A 17,668-nucleotide genomic window follows, 5' to 3' on the forward strand; every position below is an offset into this window, starting at 1 on the left:
CAGATTGTTGGATAAGTCTGCGTTCGGAGGTTGCCAGAAGAACGCAACTTGCCTGACTGCATTGTACCAAGTGTAAAGTTTGGTGGAGGGGGGATTATGGTGCATGGATGTTTTTCAGAGGTTGGACCTGGCCCCTTAGTTCAAGTGAAAGGAACACTTAATGCTTCAGCATACCAAAACATTTTGGACAATTTCATGCTCCCAACTTTGTGGGAACAGTTCGGGGATTGCCCCTTCCTGTTCCAGCATGACTGCACACCAGTGCACAAAAAAATATATCCATAAAGACATTGATTAGTGAGTTTGGTGTGGAGGAACTTGACTGGCTAGCACAGAGTCCTACTGACCTCAACACCTTAAAGATTAAACATCATCGCACCGAAAAGCTAAGCTCAGTCCACTTTTAAAGGTAGTATTTTGTTCTTTGCTTCACATTTATGATCCCCCCCCCCCCTCATATTTTGATAATTTTACCAAACTTGTAGGATCATTAAAAGCAAACATCACTTTTGGCCACTACTGTATATGTACTATATATAGGGCACAATTGGAGTTATAGCAAGCATAAGTCCATTTGTCAATGCACCTGCAGTCAGCAGCTTTCATAATTAATGCATGTGTCTTTTTTAACGTTCGTTTGTTTGTTTTACCTCTCTTGCTCACTGAGAGATGTGCTTGCTCAAGTCAATTAATGCTGCAAGGGTCCTCACAAAATCAATGCAAAACTGCTGCGCTGATTTAATTATTTCCTGTCTCACACGGGAGAGAGAGAGAACCTCGTAGGAAGTGAACCAGAAAAAAGACACACTCAGCCTGACCCTGACTTTTTGTCTATTTTAGCAATAACATCTCCTTTATCACTGGATTTTTGCTCATGTATAGTTAAAGGCTTTATTTCTGTGTTCGGTGGCAGAACAGACCTGTGCTTGGAAACATGCTTTTGTATAGATTGGGTTTTGAGTCACATAATCAATAATACATAAATTCTAATTGCTAAAGATCACTTATTGAGCTCATGTCCATAGGAACAGGATATAAGTACATCCCCAAAGCTTCTGACTAATTTTATCTTGACGATTGTGCAGAATACAATTACCAGCATGGTGCAGTCAATTCAAAATAAAAAAAAGAAAATATTTTAATAAAAATTGATTTGTTTATTAAAGTCAGCACTCTGTTTGCATTAATGCGACTCAGTTATTAAACCAAAACCTTGTTCATGAGGAAAATTGTTCTGTTAGATTTATTTAAATTTATTAAAAAAAAATATTTGCCAACATATTTAAAGGAACTGTATGTAAGAAACATATTTCAATTAATCATAAAATGGCCCTGATATGTCACTAGACATTAAGAAATCATGTTAATTTCAAATACTTATATCACTGACAACAGTAGTCCGGGCAGGATATTGTCATTTAAAAGTTGTTGTTGCAGCCCTCAACTGAAGTTGATGTTGACATGTTGTGTTTTGTCCTGAAGCTCCACCTCCACCTATCGACCAATCACAAAGTCAGTAGTGTTTCGGCATCCAAGTTGCCAGATCTGCTCTAGTTACCACAGCTGCAAACGTTCCTGCTGGATCCCGCTGGCAACCTCGAGTCAGGGGGGAGGGGGAGAGGGGATACACCGCTCTACAGTCATTTGAAAGTGATTGCAGTACCAGTTTTGGCCACAAATTAAAACAATGAACATGGCAGCTTTGTAAACTCCAGAAATGCCGCGAACAGAGAATATTAGAGTAGATGAACAAACTCAAATCGAAGCTCTCGTCACTATACCGCCGTGCTGAAGAAGCGCCACGGACAGAGCGAGTTTTTCTCACTCTTCCTCTTCTCTCGTTCCGCCGTGGTATGAACTGCCGCGGACAGAGAGTACTACAGTAGATAAACAAACACAAGCCGAAGCTCTCGTCACTCTGCCGCCGCCATACTTAAGAAGCACCACGGACAGACCTAGTTTTCCTCACTCTTCCTCTTCTCTCGTTCCACCACGGTAAGAACCGCCGCGGACAGAGAATACTAGAGTAAGTTAGACTAGCGAACTCGGGCTGCTGGATATGTCGAGAACGTGGCTTAGCTATGTCACAGCCGTTCTCGCTGCAGCGCGCGCTTACTGCCAAGGAAGTTGTAATGGCTGCCATGTCATGACAGCACGCACCCTCTCCACAGCGCGTGGTTGCTGACTAGAGCACTCTGGAAGGGGGATTGTTCTTTACAACCATCAATACTCCATTAATTTGCAGTTGAATGTCTATAATAATAGCATCAATATGTTGCATAATACAGTCCTGTAATTCAGCTAACAGCTGAAAAAAAAAATGCTTTCTTCAAAAACACTTATCTAAATCTCGAAGATCGTATCGGATCGAATCGAATAATGATAATCAATAGCCTGACGTGGTCATACTCAGTTCTAGTCAGAATATGAGTCTGATACTGCTCCATTGGGATGTAATTATGAGGCGTGTTTCAACCGAACCAGGAAAGACATCAATTGGATAGACCTACAACCAATCAGAGCAATGAAGCAACGCATTGTCAAATGTCAACAGACAGAGTTCAACTTCACTACATGTTGCCAAGCCCGCGTTTTTTCCGCGGTTGTTTTCTATGTCCAAGGGTTGAAGCGACTATTATGTGATATATAGACCCATGAGCGCGAATTTTAGCAGGCAATCTTGCGAAAATAACATACAGTTTACCCCCCAAACACCATTTTTCGCCCGGAGAACCCCCCGAGAAGCTATTGTTTAGGGCTAGTAGTTGGCGGGTTTTGTTGTAAAAACTTGGCAACCCTGTCTACACGTGCTGGAATAAACAATCTTAGACGGTGTTGTAAAAAAATAAAATAATTTATTGATACACAGAGTACTTACCCAACATGATCATCATCTTTGAGAGAAATTATGATGGTGAATGCATATACAAACAAGCTCTCTGTTTAGGATTCGAAAAAATATAATCCAAGCCCCTTTGATGACGTGCATGATTACGTTACTGTGTATCATCTGTCCGTCATCGTCTAAAGCCCGCCCTGATGATTTCATTGGTCGATAGATAATTACTCGTCTATGGAGCGATGCCAGACCGAACCGGACGACCTAAAAATGTTGTGGGCGGGGCTAGGTTCGGCTGGCATCCAGGCTAGATAATCAATTCAAGATCTTGAGAATCGAATTCGAATCGATTCTTGAAATTTTAATCGAAACCCAGCCCTAAAGTACATATTGTTTTGAACTTAGCATGTGTCCTAAATCTGGTATTTATATGCTTTAGTAGAGTCAAACAAATTGCATACATCACCTTTAAAAACTATAGTGGAGGGCAGCATAATTACCCATCAGCCTAGTGGGAACCAAAACACAGATGCTGCGGGTGAGATGATGTCATTGCCCAGGTGTTTGCATGCTGTGAAGCCTTCCTGTTGCTCATGTATGTTGAGATTTTTAAACGTATTTTGTGTGCAGTTTATTATTTATTTTTTGTGAACAGCAGCAGTTTTTTTTCTTTATTTTCTTCTGGTGGGTTTAGAATCATTGTGATGGCTCGGTAATGAGCTCACACTATTGTGCCTGCTCATAATAACTCCCACAAATGTCTCCAGTGGATATCGCCACAGCCTTTGAAGTTCTCCCTCACTGTTCTGAGATCACTCGCGTGATTCATTTAGTTCCAGTTTTGGGTTTTGGGTTTTTTTTTTTTGCCTCGTTCTTAAACCGATGCAAATACGAGAGGCGCCGGAGCTCCAATTAACGAAGCTCATTAGAGGGACAAAACAGGATCGAGTGGCACCTACGGTAATGGTGTAGAGAGCGAACACAGCAGAGCAGATTTGTTAGTCTTTTTAAGTTTTCTGCTCCTTTTCCCAGAGTCCCAGTATTTATTAAGAGGTGGCTTGAGAAGTATTTGATATTATTTCAAATGAGCTTCCATTATCCTTCTATTTGTCCCATAAAATGAATTATGCTGCAGCTGCTCTGTTAGTTTTATCGCAGACGTTCCTCAGGCGTTTTTTGGCTTCCAAATGAATATTTAACAAAAAACTGTTTTTCACCCCAGTGAATTTAGGAAGACTTTTTATCCGGCGATAACTTTGTCTTTAAATAAATAATGAATCCCAAATTACTTTAAAAGGGACCTATTATACAAAATTCACTTTTATAAGGTGTTTGAACACAGGTGTGTGTCTACAGTTTATAATGGTAAGAATCCTGAAAAAGCTTATAATGGTAAAATTCCACCCAGTACTTTTTTATAATCGCCATCAATCATTATCAACGCGCTGTTTCATATTTCCAGCTACTCCTACGTGAGTGTACAGAAACCCTGCCCATGACTGTTGATGATCTACCCTTTTAGCATGAGTGAGAAGCACATTTCCGCCATTTCTGGTTATTCGCTGTATCAGCTAGAGTATTACAATTTCTGCGATTAAATTTTTTTTCTGTTGTTGGATGTACTGATGAACATATGAGTCTCCGTAGACTCCCAGCATCCGAGCCACTGAAGACACCGGATGAATTACATTTTTTTTAGGAATTTCGATAAAATGTTATATATTTGTGTAAATCATTTTACATATAACTGCTTCATCAACAAGGAACAGAATAATGCTGGATTTGTTGTTTCTGAAGGATGTGTCAATACCATAGTAAAAAAAAATATGGACATAGTGTCCGTGATGTCACGGTGACGGATTCCGATAAGCCATTCTGAAGCTTAAAGTAGAGATGAGCTGGGCGTCGCCAGCTGGGCGAGCGAGTCATCGTGTCACTCCCGCATAACAGAAAATGGGCAAAAAGGGCGGGATGTGGGCGGAGCTATGGTGACGCAATGACTATAGACGGCGGTTTAATGGCTATCCACCTGTCACGCAACATAACCATGCCCTTAATTATGCAGAACTTTAAGGCTTTATAGAACACAATTGAATGAGTTATAAAAAAAAATCACTCCCCTCACAGTTGTCATGAAGGTCAAAATTAGCCGTATAGGCCAAAACCACAATTTGTACTAGGCTGTAAACATGTTTTTTTTTTCTGCTGTAAAGTTGGGAATTTTAACATGGGGCTCAATGAGATTCTGCTCCCTTCTGGAGCCTGTCTCTAGTGGGCAGTCGATGAATTGCAGTTTACATTACTTCCATATTGGCTTCAAGAGAGATTGCGGGAGGTTGCCGCTTGGTAAATACCAACAGTTCTTGCTATTTGTGTAATATCAAGAACAAGTAAGGATGACACTTCTTTATTGTGAAAGTTTGCAAATTTCCTTTCTCAATGAGCTTTCTAGAATGCTGTATGGCTAATATGGCTATAAATATGGCTCTTACTGTATTCACAGAGACTAGAGCTAGGTCTCAGTTTTATCCTGAAAACGCTCACCATCTGTGTAATTCACATACACACATTTATAATGCACAGTATATTTAGGTGACAGACTTTTTTACGTTTCCACACGAACACCTATACAACAATTTATAGATTATCATGCTAGAGTTGAATCATGAGTTGAATCAACGTAACGGCACAACAACGAATGGTACGTAAATGTATCCACTAACCCATCAGAAATGTCCAGGTGCCGTCTAAAAACTTCCTGAGTCTTTCATCTGTGTCCGACTCTGGCTCAAACATCCAAGGCTGCTTATTCAAACACGCGAGACTAGTTATTTCTGACATTTTGGGTGAGTGAGATTCGCCTGTATTGTTGTTGCTAAAACTTCACAGACACAATCTGGGGACACCAGAGGTTTATATCACATCTTGTGAAAAGGGGCATCATAGGGCCCCTTTAGCTCTTATTTTGAAGATTGTTAATGCTTGATTTTCCTAGAAAGCATGAAGCTACCATGGACTGTCAAGCTTCAAAAAGGATTAAAAAGATACCATAAAATCACCAGAAATATAGTCCGAATGATTTGTGCACCATAGTTCCAATATATAAAGTTTTACAAATAAAAACTGAAAAGAAGTGACTAAAAACATCCCCCAGCATAGTTCTCAAATCTTATTGGCACTCAAAGCCGTTTGGACGCCAAAACTGCTGCGACTCGTTTTACACACCAGATCTGAATATGCAAATGTATGAATGCGATTAAGAAGCTATGGTGGAGGGCGAGCTTTTTTCACTGAATGACTTTAATTTCGCTTTCATTTCAGTTCACGCTGCTCTTCAAAACATCTCACTCGGTGGCCTGAAAGATAGATAGGCATTTACTCCTTTGTGGAATAGAATTGTGGACTATCGTCGCTGCAGTTTTTGTTTGATTTCATATATTGTCTCTTGTGTAATGGAAGCATTCAGAGAGCAACAGTAGAAATGAGCTCTTTCAGTGACGGTCTTCGTTTCTTTTTTGTGCCTGTGTGAAAGCACACAGCCGACTGTGTAACTCCATATTTGGATGTTCCTCACACATTTTCTCTGTGATATTAATGAGATGCTACGACAGAATTAATCACATCTTTGAGGCTCTTCGCTGTGAAAATCTCTTCATTAGAATACTGCTCCTTTATGCTATGGTAATTCTGAGCCTTTCTTTCATAATTCTGCTTGACGATATAACGGAGAACAATGTGTGCTGCATTCTTCTCTGCGGACTCGGCGTTCCACTGGGCACTGCAAAAAAGTTACTCAGCTCAATAAATTTCCCTAAGACCAGGCTGTCTTGAATCAGATGACTCGTCCTGATGGGCTGAAACAGTGCTGATCTTCACATGCTTCCACGGGATTTAAGGTACTACACACTACTGATCATTTATAGAAGTTAAGTTACAGCTCAGCTGCTCTTTATTGTATCCTAACTTCTCTACTTGGGGATGCGCTGATATTACAATTCATGCCAATACTATTTTCATGATCTAGACATTGAAGATAATACAAATTCTACACTATTTTTTCTTAATAAATTCAAAATAAAACACTAGTAAACTAAAATCAGTCATATTTCAAAGCTACAGAGAATTTACTGTATCATAAATGTACGCTTCCACTTAAAGGTGCAGTGTGCGATTTCTGAGCAAAGTAGATCGGACTGAGCACCAAAACACATGTAGCCAATCAGCAGTAAGGGGCGTGTCCAATTATGAGGGGGGAGGTGCCTGTGCTGCACAGCGTGTTTGTGATTTTAGGGGCGGAGCTATCAAGAGCACACCCAATCATGGGTGTGATTTTAATTTTAAATGACATCATGCCATCATCCTCTGTATTATGAGTTCTAGCATCTTCTGTCTAAACAACAGTTTAGAGTACCGCAGTGTACAACACAACTGTATAAGAACAGCTTTGTCTCTGTAGTGATAAATCATGTGAACAGTTATAAGATTAAATAGTGGGTTTATTATAATGTTCAGTGGTGATTTTGTGTTTTCTATTGCATTGTCTATAATATGTACGAGAAACAGCCTGAACTTGTTCACTTAAACCTAATTTACCTATGGGTATAAAATAAAGAACCTAAACCTGATCCTTTTGGGTAGGGATATGTTGTTGTTTTAAATATCAACTGCATTTCTCAGAAATCGCTTAGGTCTACTACCTTTTTAAAAAAAAGAAAAAATACTTTTTACTCAGCAAAGATGTGTTAAATTGAGCAGTAATAATTGATATTTATAATGTTACAAAAGTTATTTACGAATCCTGAAAATCTAAATATATTAAGCAGCACAACTGTTTTAATCATTGATAATAATTAGAATTGTTTCTTGAGCTAAAAATCATTATATTAAAAGGATATCTAACACTGAAGCCTGCACTTGTTTCAACCCTTGTTTGGGTCAAATGTGGACTAACCCAACCATTGGGTTTTAAATTGTAATTAAAACATTTAATGGGGTCCTATAATGCCCCTTTTCCCCAAGATGTAAAATAAGTACAGAACAATTTTTATAGCATGTTAAAATTGTCCCTTTTTCAGGGTGAGCAAAAACATGTTTGTGTGTCCCTTTAAATGCAAATGAGCTGCTGCTCCCGGCCACCTTTCAAGAAGAGGGCGGAGCTTCAAGAGCTCATGTTAGCAGCTCCAATTACCTCATGCAGACACGCACTGAAAATGTCTGAAACTATTCAGCCTTTTATGTTGAAACCGGAGTCAGACAATGATGGAGTGAATCACAAAGAAGAGACAACATGTAAAATGCAACAGCACATTTCTGAATGTTTAATTGATGATTTTATGCAGCTGATGTGGAGTTATCTATCTTCAAGTCATTGATTAGCATATTCTGTCAGGATAATTTATAAATCGCTTGAGAGCCAGAGAATATATACTGCAAGAAGGTAGAACAAGTATAGTTTAGTGTCATCTTGCTTTTATGGCATGCTATTGCATCCGTGTTAGGTACTGTATTGCAGTAAATGTGAAAAGATGGATCCCGGGGGCGGGGTTTATGTACATTTTAAGGTTAGTAATGTCACTATAAGCTCTTTGTAGTCCCTACCAGCCGTTTGTTGTAGTCCTTAATAAGCAATTTCTTTAAAGCTGCAGTCTGTATTTTTTGTCGCAATTGCAGTTATTTGCGGAATTATCAGCTTTACAAGACTTGTGCCTCGGCACGGTACGGCACAGCGCGGAGGAATCCAATGTTTTGAGGAGAATGTGCGGCTGTTAGTCACAGCGCTGGTGTGGATACTGTCATTCAGAATCACGGATTCTATTCTATGAAAGTTTGACCAACATAAGAATTAGGGATGCACCGAAATCAAAATTCTTGGCCGAAACCGAAAAAGAGGAAACCAATGCCGAAACCCGAAACAACGAAAGAAATTATGCCAATTATTCGTACCATTGCATTTATGGCTATGACTGTGTAACTTTACTAAAAGTCAAGGCATAATATTAAAGTTCAAATAATAAATCAATTACAAATTATGCAAACATTTATTTGTCACATTGCAACAATGCACAGTATAAAATAATATTCAAAGTAAAATGTTTAATTTGACCTCACTCATGCATACATTAAAGGGGGGGTGAAATGCTGTTTCATGCATACTGAGCTTTTTACACTGTTAAAGACTTGGATTCCCATCCTAAACATAGACAAAGTTTCAAAAACTAATGTTGGACGTTTGATGGAGTATTTCTGTGTCAAAAATACTCCTTCCGGTTTCTCACAAGTTTCGGCGAGTTTTTTTCGAGTATGGGTCTATTTGACGTTAATAAGAGCGGAAGGTCCTTGTATGGGCCGTACGGGCTCTTCTCCCGGTAGGGTGCGCGCGTGCGTGACTAGAGCACGCTGTAAACAGTCTCTCAGCTGCAGATCCAGTCGTCCGTGAACGGCGCCGCGCTCCACTTTATTCCTATGGGTGACGTCGAGCGACTTCAACTCTTCAGCACAGCATTCCGGGAAGGCAGCGCTGCATTTGAACCGATTTGAACGCAGAAATGACGGAAAGCTTGACAACATCGTTTCAGTTGCGTCTCAAAATGGATTTACACGCCACTGCTGTCACAGGACTTTACCAAATCATGCCAAAGAAGTGTGTTTCTGACGGAGCGGTCCCAGCGATAAAGCTTCGACGGTGAGTTAACTTAAACTGCTTCAAATGTCTCTGCTATTGGCTACCGTCGCATGAGTAAACATCAGTAAACGACACGATCGCGTGCTTCGTCATTCAAATGCGCTAACGGTTACTCCATTGTTGTTCTCTGTATAACGTTACAGTATTCTGATGTGCAAAACCGTTTTGCTTGCTACTTCTAAGGTCTAGTCGCATACAATAGTCCATAAACCGAATCATGTCCTCATACTCTGCGAGTAAACACACAGAAATGTGGAGAGGCCATTAAATACAGTAACTTACATACCACAGAGACGGACGTCCTGCTGTTGCCGTTTCTCCTGTTTAATTTATTTCTCCCTCAGATTTGATTGTGGATCATTATCTGTATTAGCTGAGATAGATGGGTTTCTCCACGCTTGAGGACATCACCGCTTTGCGCGCTTGTCATTCTTTAGCTCCGCCCACACGATACGCCTCCAGGCGCTCGGTTTTTTCCGGAAAGACTCGGTACAGCCTATATTTCTTTTATAAATATGATAAAACTAAAGACTTTTCGGAGATATGAAGGATGCAATACTACTCTATAGGTACTCAAGATTGACATGAGATTGACTGAAACGAGTGAGTGTTTGAGTGTTTCACCCCCCCTTTAAATAATAACTGGCCTGCAGAAAATAAAGAAATCAAATGTAAAATAACTGCATAATAACAGTTTAAATTAAAGATTAATCCTTATTAAACTTACAAAAGCTATTCAATCAAGAGCGGTGAGTGATGTCCTTATCTTTTGTTTGACATTAAACAGACAGCAGTAAAGGCTACTGCCCCTTTAAGAGCTAATGCAAGGATATGTGTCGTCTTTCTCGACTGTTTCTCTTCTGATACATTTCTCTTAAGGCATATTTAAACTATGTCTGCTAGGATACTCATCAAGATGGACATGTTGACATACTTTTTGTATGAGTTTGTTCGTTCAAGCACAAGACTTGAAAGAGAACTCAATATGCGTGCGCTGTGAGACGTGTCCGTGCTTTCCGATGAGTGCACAGAGACAAATCTAAACCTGGGTAATGACGGCAAAAACGACTGGTCATATTCGAACATAAGGCAGCACTTGCATGCATTAAACACAGTTTACCAATGGAGACCGTTTTCCCCACATTTTCCTTTTATTATTGCTGTTGTTGTAGTGTATTACTGAGAAGCCAGTACGTGAATACATCGAAAGAAACATAAACAAAGCATTATTTTCAAGTTACAACCCATATTATAGCTGGTCATCAGATGTGAGATAAAGCACATACGTCCACACCGCAGACATGTTCCTTTTAGATAAGCACGTGGTGCAGGTCGTGGTTTCTGTTTGCGTCATCACAACATTTCGACTGTATAGTTTAAGTGATAAAAGTCTTTTCTGTGTTTTTTTTTTGGTGGCCGAATATTCGCTGCATCCCAATAAGAATGTCGTCTGAACAAGTAAGTAGCTAACATCCACTTTTGTTTTGACCAGTTAAGGGGGAAAAAGCATTGCAATAAATCGCGATGATTAATCTAACGATCGTTTATCATATCACAGCAAACCATACAAATTATACTTTGTTTTCAAATTGTTCATGTTAACATCAGCATTGCGTGACTACATTTAATGTGTAATTTAATGTCTCATTTCAAGTTGTCTTATACCAACAAATGAATGTTGAGTTGAGGTGAATTTACCCCTGCGCACAATGTATCAGGTGAACACTTCTGATGTTCGTTTTAGTTCCACCAACAGATCTAGATCTAGATCAGTCTGTCCTCTCAAGCAGAGAAAGTCGTTGAGCTGGCCACCGTCCACACGAAGCTAGAGCTTCCCCAATCCGATCTTTTTTTCTTTGTATCTAAAAATATCTGCCTAAACACGAGATCACAAAAAACTGACTCAAAGCGATGTAGTATACATGCCAGGCCAGTGTGTGCCGCTGAAATTCTGCCACATAAATACACTAAAAACAGAGAAGAAGAGTTGTGGCTAGAAGGGGTATAGCCAAGCGGCAACCTCCCGCAATCTCTCTCGAAGCCAATACGGAAGTAATGTAAACTGCAATTCCTCAACTGTCCACTAGGGACAGGCTCCAGCAGGGAGCAGAATCTCATTGAGCCCCATGTTAAAATTCTCAACTTTACAGCAGAAAAAAAACATGTTTACAGCCGGGTTCAAATTGTGGTTTTTGCCTATACGGCTAATTTTGACCTTCATGACTACTGTGAGGGGGTGAATCGTTTTATAACTCATTCATTTACATTATATAAAGCCTTAAAATTCTGCATAATTAAGGGCGTGGTTACTTTGAGTGACAGGTGGATAGCCATTTATCCGCAATCTATAGTCATTGCGTCACCTAAGCTCCGCCCATATCCTGCCTTTTTGCCCATTTTCTGTTGTCCGGGAGCGACACGATGACTCGCTCGCAAGATGGCAACGCCCAGCTCATCTTTACTTTAAGCCTCAGAACAGCTTATCGGAATCCTATGGGTGACGTCACGGACACTACGTCCATATTTTTTTACAGTCTATGGGTATAGCAGTGGTAGGAGGCGAGGAAAACTCTCACGATAAAATAACAATAAATACATTTACTACTTAACAGATATGTTTTATTAACACCTACACCTACCCCAACCCTAAACCTACCCTTACAATAAATGGCATGATAATTATGTGCGCATGCCCAGTGCCCGTAGTTGTATCCTTTTAGTCTTTCACCGTGCCGTACGTAGTGTGATGACATCACCGTCTCACAAAATATACGGATTGGCTGTACACACGAAAACGCAAGAATGTCGTTTTCAGATTCATCCACTCTGGGACCCGGTTTCAGAAAATATCGTATTCACGCACGAACCGCTGATACGGTACAAAATGTATGCGTATACAGCAGAACGGTTCTCCGTGTGGACGGGGCCTCAGTATGAATTTGTTAAGCCCCTGATCTGTGGCAAGTGGTGTTGGCAGAGTAAATAGTCAGCTCTGGTCTGGTGGAAGCTCTCAAGGTCTCTGTGAGCCCAGACATGGCACACAAACTCAAAGGGGACTAGGGGGGGGATCAGCAGAACATGTTTCTGTCAATTGTAGAATTGCTGTTCCACAGCCTGAGCCTCAGAAGTCACATATGTTCACAGACATACCGGCCAGCACCACTCACATGTGCCAGGTTTTGATGCCATGCTTCTGGACCATCAGAGCTTGGGTGTAAAACCCCCTTTCCACAGCAGAGGAAAGCAGATAAACCAGTGTTGCGTGTATTTTGTGGGCACTGGCTGGAAACACAGATGTCCTGGAAAAAATAATAATTGGATTGTAAAAACAGGCTTCTCATTATGAACACGCTGATTTGATCAAGCTTGAAGGCTGGAACGGACAATGACTATAATGGGACGTTTTATATAAAATATTCAATTTCTAAGGCAAAACATGAAGCTCATTAGGCAAATGTTTTGGGAATAAATATGTCCGTTAGACTTTGTGAAGTTTTGACAGTACTAATAAGAAAAAAACAGGATATTAAAATAACACTGGTATTGGTATCGACATGAAGTTTTAGTATTGTGAAGACCGCAAAGAGTCAACTCCTCCTGGGTTTGGCTGGCCAGAGCACCGGATGACGAGAAGTTTATTAAACACACCGCACAGGCTGTACAACAATAATAACAAAAGAGGGACACACTCTGAGGCCATAGGGCGCTAGAAACAACTATTGCACCAGAGAGAGAGAGAGAGAGAGAGAGAGAGAGAGAGAGAGAGAGAGAGAGAGAGAGAGAGAGAGAGAGAGAGAGAGAGAGAGAGAGAGAGAGAGAGAGAGAGAGAGAGAGAATTCTTTACACACAGCTTGAGGTGTTTCCCATCTGCCACATTCAGAGTAACAGAGATGGATGAACTGCATTACATTTACAGTTTTCCATCACTCTCATACTGTATACTCTCAATTCTAAATATTCTTTCCACATATGGGTCAATATATAATTGTGGGAGATTTTGAGTTTGAAAAATTCTGGGAAAAAATATATTTATTTACAAAATATTATTATCTTTCCTGATAAATCATCCCTGAAATATTTTGTTTTTATTCATTGCCAAGCTCAGGCATAATTTATTTCAGATATTTAGTTTTAAAAACAAAAAGTTTAGTCATTATTTGGTCAACTATGTTACGGACAAAACCAATACGTTTTAACTTTAAGTAAATGGCAGACATTTAAAAAAATCATTACTCTTGGAAGAATATGTGTCTATTTACCTACCTTTTCAATTCAAATACCCTATTAATTTAGAAAATACACATTTTGTTCAATTAAAACCCTTAATTTCAAGTTCTGAAGTAACCGGTCTGTATATTTTTTTTCCAAACTGCTAGATTTATGATAATTTTTTTGATTAAATTATGCTGAGGTATATATTTGACAGCTACTCAGTTTCTAAATATTTACTTGGAGATTAGGGAACCATTAAAATACATATATTTTTAAAAAAACATAATGGTAACTTAATTGACAGCCCAGTATCATAGTTGACAAAAGTAACATAGTTGACTGGACATGACAAAGTAGGATGATGTATTTAACAAAAACAATCCTAAACTATATCAATTATTATATATTAGCTAATCTTTTATTGTATTTAATCAAGACCTGTTGAATTTTTCATGACATAAAGGAGAAATACAGACGCACATCAGTTTACAAGGATCAATCACAACTTTATTAACAAGCACATACACTCACCTAAAGGATTACTAGGAACACCTGTTCAATTTCTCATTAATGCAAATTTCTAATCAACCAATCACATGGCAGTTGCTTCAATGCATTTAGGGGTGTGGTCCTGGTCAAGAAAATCTCCTGAACTCCAGACTGAATGTCAGAATGTGAAAAAAAGGTGATTTACTACAAGCAATTTTGAGCGTGGCATGGTTGTTGGTGCCAGACAGGCCGGTCTGAGTATTTCACAATCTGCTCAGTTTCTGGGATTTACACACACAACCATTTCTAGGGTTTACAAAGAATGGTGTGAAAAGGGAAGAACATCCAGTATGCAGCAGTCCTGTGGGCGAAAATGCCTTGCTGATGCTAGAGGTCAGAGGAGAATGGGCCGACTGATTCAAGCTGATAGAAGAGCAACTTTGACTGAAATAACCACTCGTTACAACCGAGGTATGCAGCAAAGCATTTGTGAAGCCACAACACGCACAACCTTTAGGCGGATGGGCTACAACAGCAGAAGACCCCACCGGGTACCACTCATCTACACTACAAATACGAAAAAGAGGCGAAAATTTGCACAGGCTCACAAAAATTAGACAGTTGAAGACTGGAAAAATGTTGCCTGGTCTGATGAGTCTCGATATCTGTTGAGACATTCAGATGGTAGAGTCACTTAGTGCCAATTGGGCATCGTTTAAATGCCACGACCTACCTGAGCATTGTTTCTGACCATGTCCATCCCTTTATGACCACCATGTACCCATCCTCTGATGACTACTTCCATCAGGATAATGCACCATGTCACAAAGCTCCAATCATGGTTTCTTGAACATGACAATGAGTTGACTGTACTAAAATGGCCGCCACAGTCACCAGATCTCAACCCATTAGAGCATCTTTGGGATGTGGTGGAACGGGAGCTTCGTGCCCTGGATGTGCATCCCACAAATCTCCATCAACTGCAAGATGCTATCCTATCAATATGGGCCAACATTTCTAAAGAATGCTTTCAGCACCTTGTTGAATCAATGCCACGGAGAATTAAGGCAGTTCTGAAGGCGAAAGGGGGTCAAACACAGAATTAGTATGGTGTCCTAATAATCCTTTTGGTGAGTGTTTATCATAAGCAAGAGATCCTAACATAGAAAACAACAAAAACAACAAAAGTATCAAAAAAAGCACTTACACAAAAATTCCACCATGTAAACATTTTGAAAATCTTGTTTGTGGAATGAAAAAAATAATAGTGCACTGCAATAAGTAACAATAACCAAATAGTGTTTTATTCTGTTGGTTAACAGAATAAGTGTGCTGCATTGGATCAAAATTGTAATAGTGCAAACAGTTGTATCTCAAAAACATTCAAATGTCAGAACCCAAGTAAAACATTTGCATAACCCTCCAACTTCCAGGCGTCCATGAAACCGGACAGAACACACTCCCCATTTTGTAACCCAAGAGCATGGCCAATTATGTTTTTTTTTTTCAATGACTTTGTCAAGCTCAATCAAGTAATCTTTGTGTGTGTGTGTGTGTGTGTGTGTGTGTGTGTGTGTGTGTGTGTGTGTGTGTGTGTGTGTGTGTGTGTGTGTGTGTGTGTGTGTGTGTGTGTGTGTGTGTGTGTGTGTGTGTGTGTGTGTGTGTGTGTGTGTGTGTGTGTGTGTGTGTGTGTGTGTGTGTGTGTCTGTCTGTGTGTCTGTGTGTCTGTGTGTCTGTGTTTTGTTTTGAGCATGTTTTTGTGACATATGAGGACAAAAATGTGTATAATGACATGGGTATGACATATAGGTATTACAAGGAGAGGGTGAAATATGAGGACATTGGCCATGTCCCCACACTTCAAAATGCTTATAAATCATACAGGATGAGTTTTACCCAAAAAAAGTAAAAATGCAGAATGTTTCCTGTGATGGGTAGGTTTAGGGGTAGGGACAGTGTAAGGGGATAGAAAATATGGTTTGTACAGTATAAAAACCATTACGCCTATGGAATGTCCCCATATGTCACAAAAAAAAACAAAAAAACATAAAAAACGTGTCTTTATCTGTGCGTGTGTGTATATCAGAGGTGTTAGTCCAGGTGCCAGAAAGTAGCCCAGGTGCCAGAAATCCTGTCCAGCCGCTGTTCCAACCATCACCTCTACCAGATAGATGAGCTCATTAATGAAAGCAACTCTTCTAGATGTAGAGGCAGATCCAAAAACATGGCAGGATTTTTACTTTCTGTCACATGGACTATACAAGTATGGTGTCTATATGTGTGTGTGCTTGACCGTATGCTTGTGCCACGTGTTTGTTAGCGTGTGTGTGTGTGCATGTCCTTAGTGATGAAGATATGATTTGGCAATATCTTCCCACACATCTCTTTTTATTTCAACATGACGTGCTGTCACGAGCTGTGAGGCAGGAATCAACCTGAGCACATCCTCAAATGGATACCATAGCGCATCATCACGCATTGGCCAATATTAACGATTGTGTAACGGCGCTGCTTTTCTGCAGCAGATAATCGTGGCATTTGCTTAAAAACAAGTTTACTTTTATAATATTTATTACAAAGTCTTTTATAGTTACTGTACAATTAGAATATTAAATGAACTCCTGAAAACTATGAGAACATGTCATGAATGTCAACTATGTTACTCTTGGTCAACTAAGTTACATTTGCATTACATTTGACTGGTAACCTTGTTGACATTTTTGCTGTTTTTAGGGATAAAATCAAAATGGTTGCCTAGGACCAGACACCAAATGGCATTTTACGGAGAGGTTCTTCTAAAAATTATATGTACAACTGAGTAAAATTGAAATTCAAAGTTATTTATGAATTCATTGTAGTAACATTGTTGACATATGATAAGTACACATTTGCCCCAAGCACTACTTTAAGTGAAATAACTGCAAATGTGGAGGGAGAACATACCTTGGAGTCTTGCTAGTTTTCTCTTCAGGAGAAAATGACATAATGTGGAGCAGGTCATGTGATTTGGAAAACACACTCTTCCTTGAGGGGTGTATTTGCTATGGGTAACTTAGATGACAGCAACTTCTCGGACACATATTCAATTTGTCAATTTCTATTGAAAATGTGACACATTGCCCAAAAAGACACATTGTTCACATTTACCTCAACTTAATGTAAATAATATAATTAAAACTGTTTTTGAATAAGTTTTTTAAATGTTTTTTTAGGTAATGAGATTGTGGTTGTAATTCATTTCGGACGGTTATTTAGTTGACATTTTAGGGATATCTAGTGAATTTTTATAAATAAATAATTATTTCCATAATAATTAACTATGGAATCTGTAAAGACAAGATCATGAAGAACACTGGAGACTTTTTAAATTTTATTTTAATAAGCACGTTTGCGAAATAAATCTCATGGACATGAAAACTCCCTCAATTATATATTGACCCATATGA

The 17,668-nt window shown here is 39.4% G+C and overlaps 1 protein-coding gene across 2 annotated transcripts in view; it reads left to right on the forward strand.

Annotated features, from left to right (window-relative positions):
• The window catches only part of LOC137062758 (CXADR-like membrane protein), a 123,854-nt gene that overhangs the window by 21,582 nt on the left and 84,604 nt on the right, over nt 1-17,668 (forward strand). Inside the window, exon 1 of one of the 2 annotated variants that reach the window (XM_067433658.1) lies at nt 6,611-6,735. The exons of the other annotated variant lie outside the window; for it this stretch is intronic. The gene's annotated coding sequence lies outside the window, so the exon portion shown is untranslated. Of the gene's footprint in view, nt 1-6,610; nt 6,736-17,668 lie in introns of those variants that run through there. 2 annotated transcript variants of the gene reach the window in all.

This window comes from Pseudorasbora parva, chromosome 23 (assembly GCF_024679245.1).
Source record: "Pseudorasbora parva isolate DD20220531a chromosome 23, ASM2467924v1, whole genome shotgun sequence".
Classification (NCBI taxonomy): domain Eukaryota; kingdom Metazoa; phylum Chordata; class Actinopteri; order Cypriniformes; family Gobionidae; genus Pseudorasbora; species Pseudorasbora parva.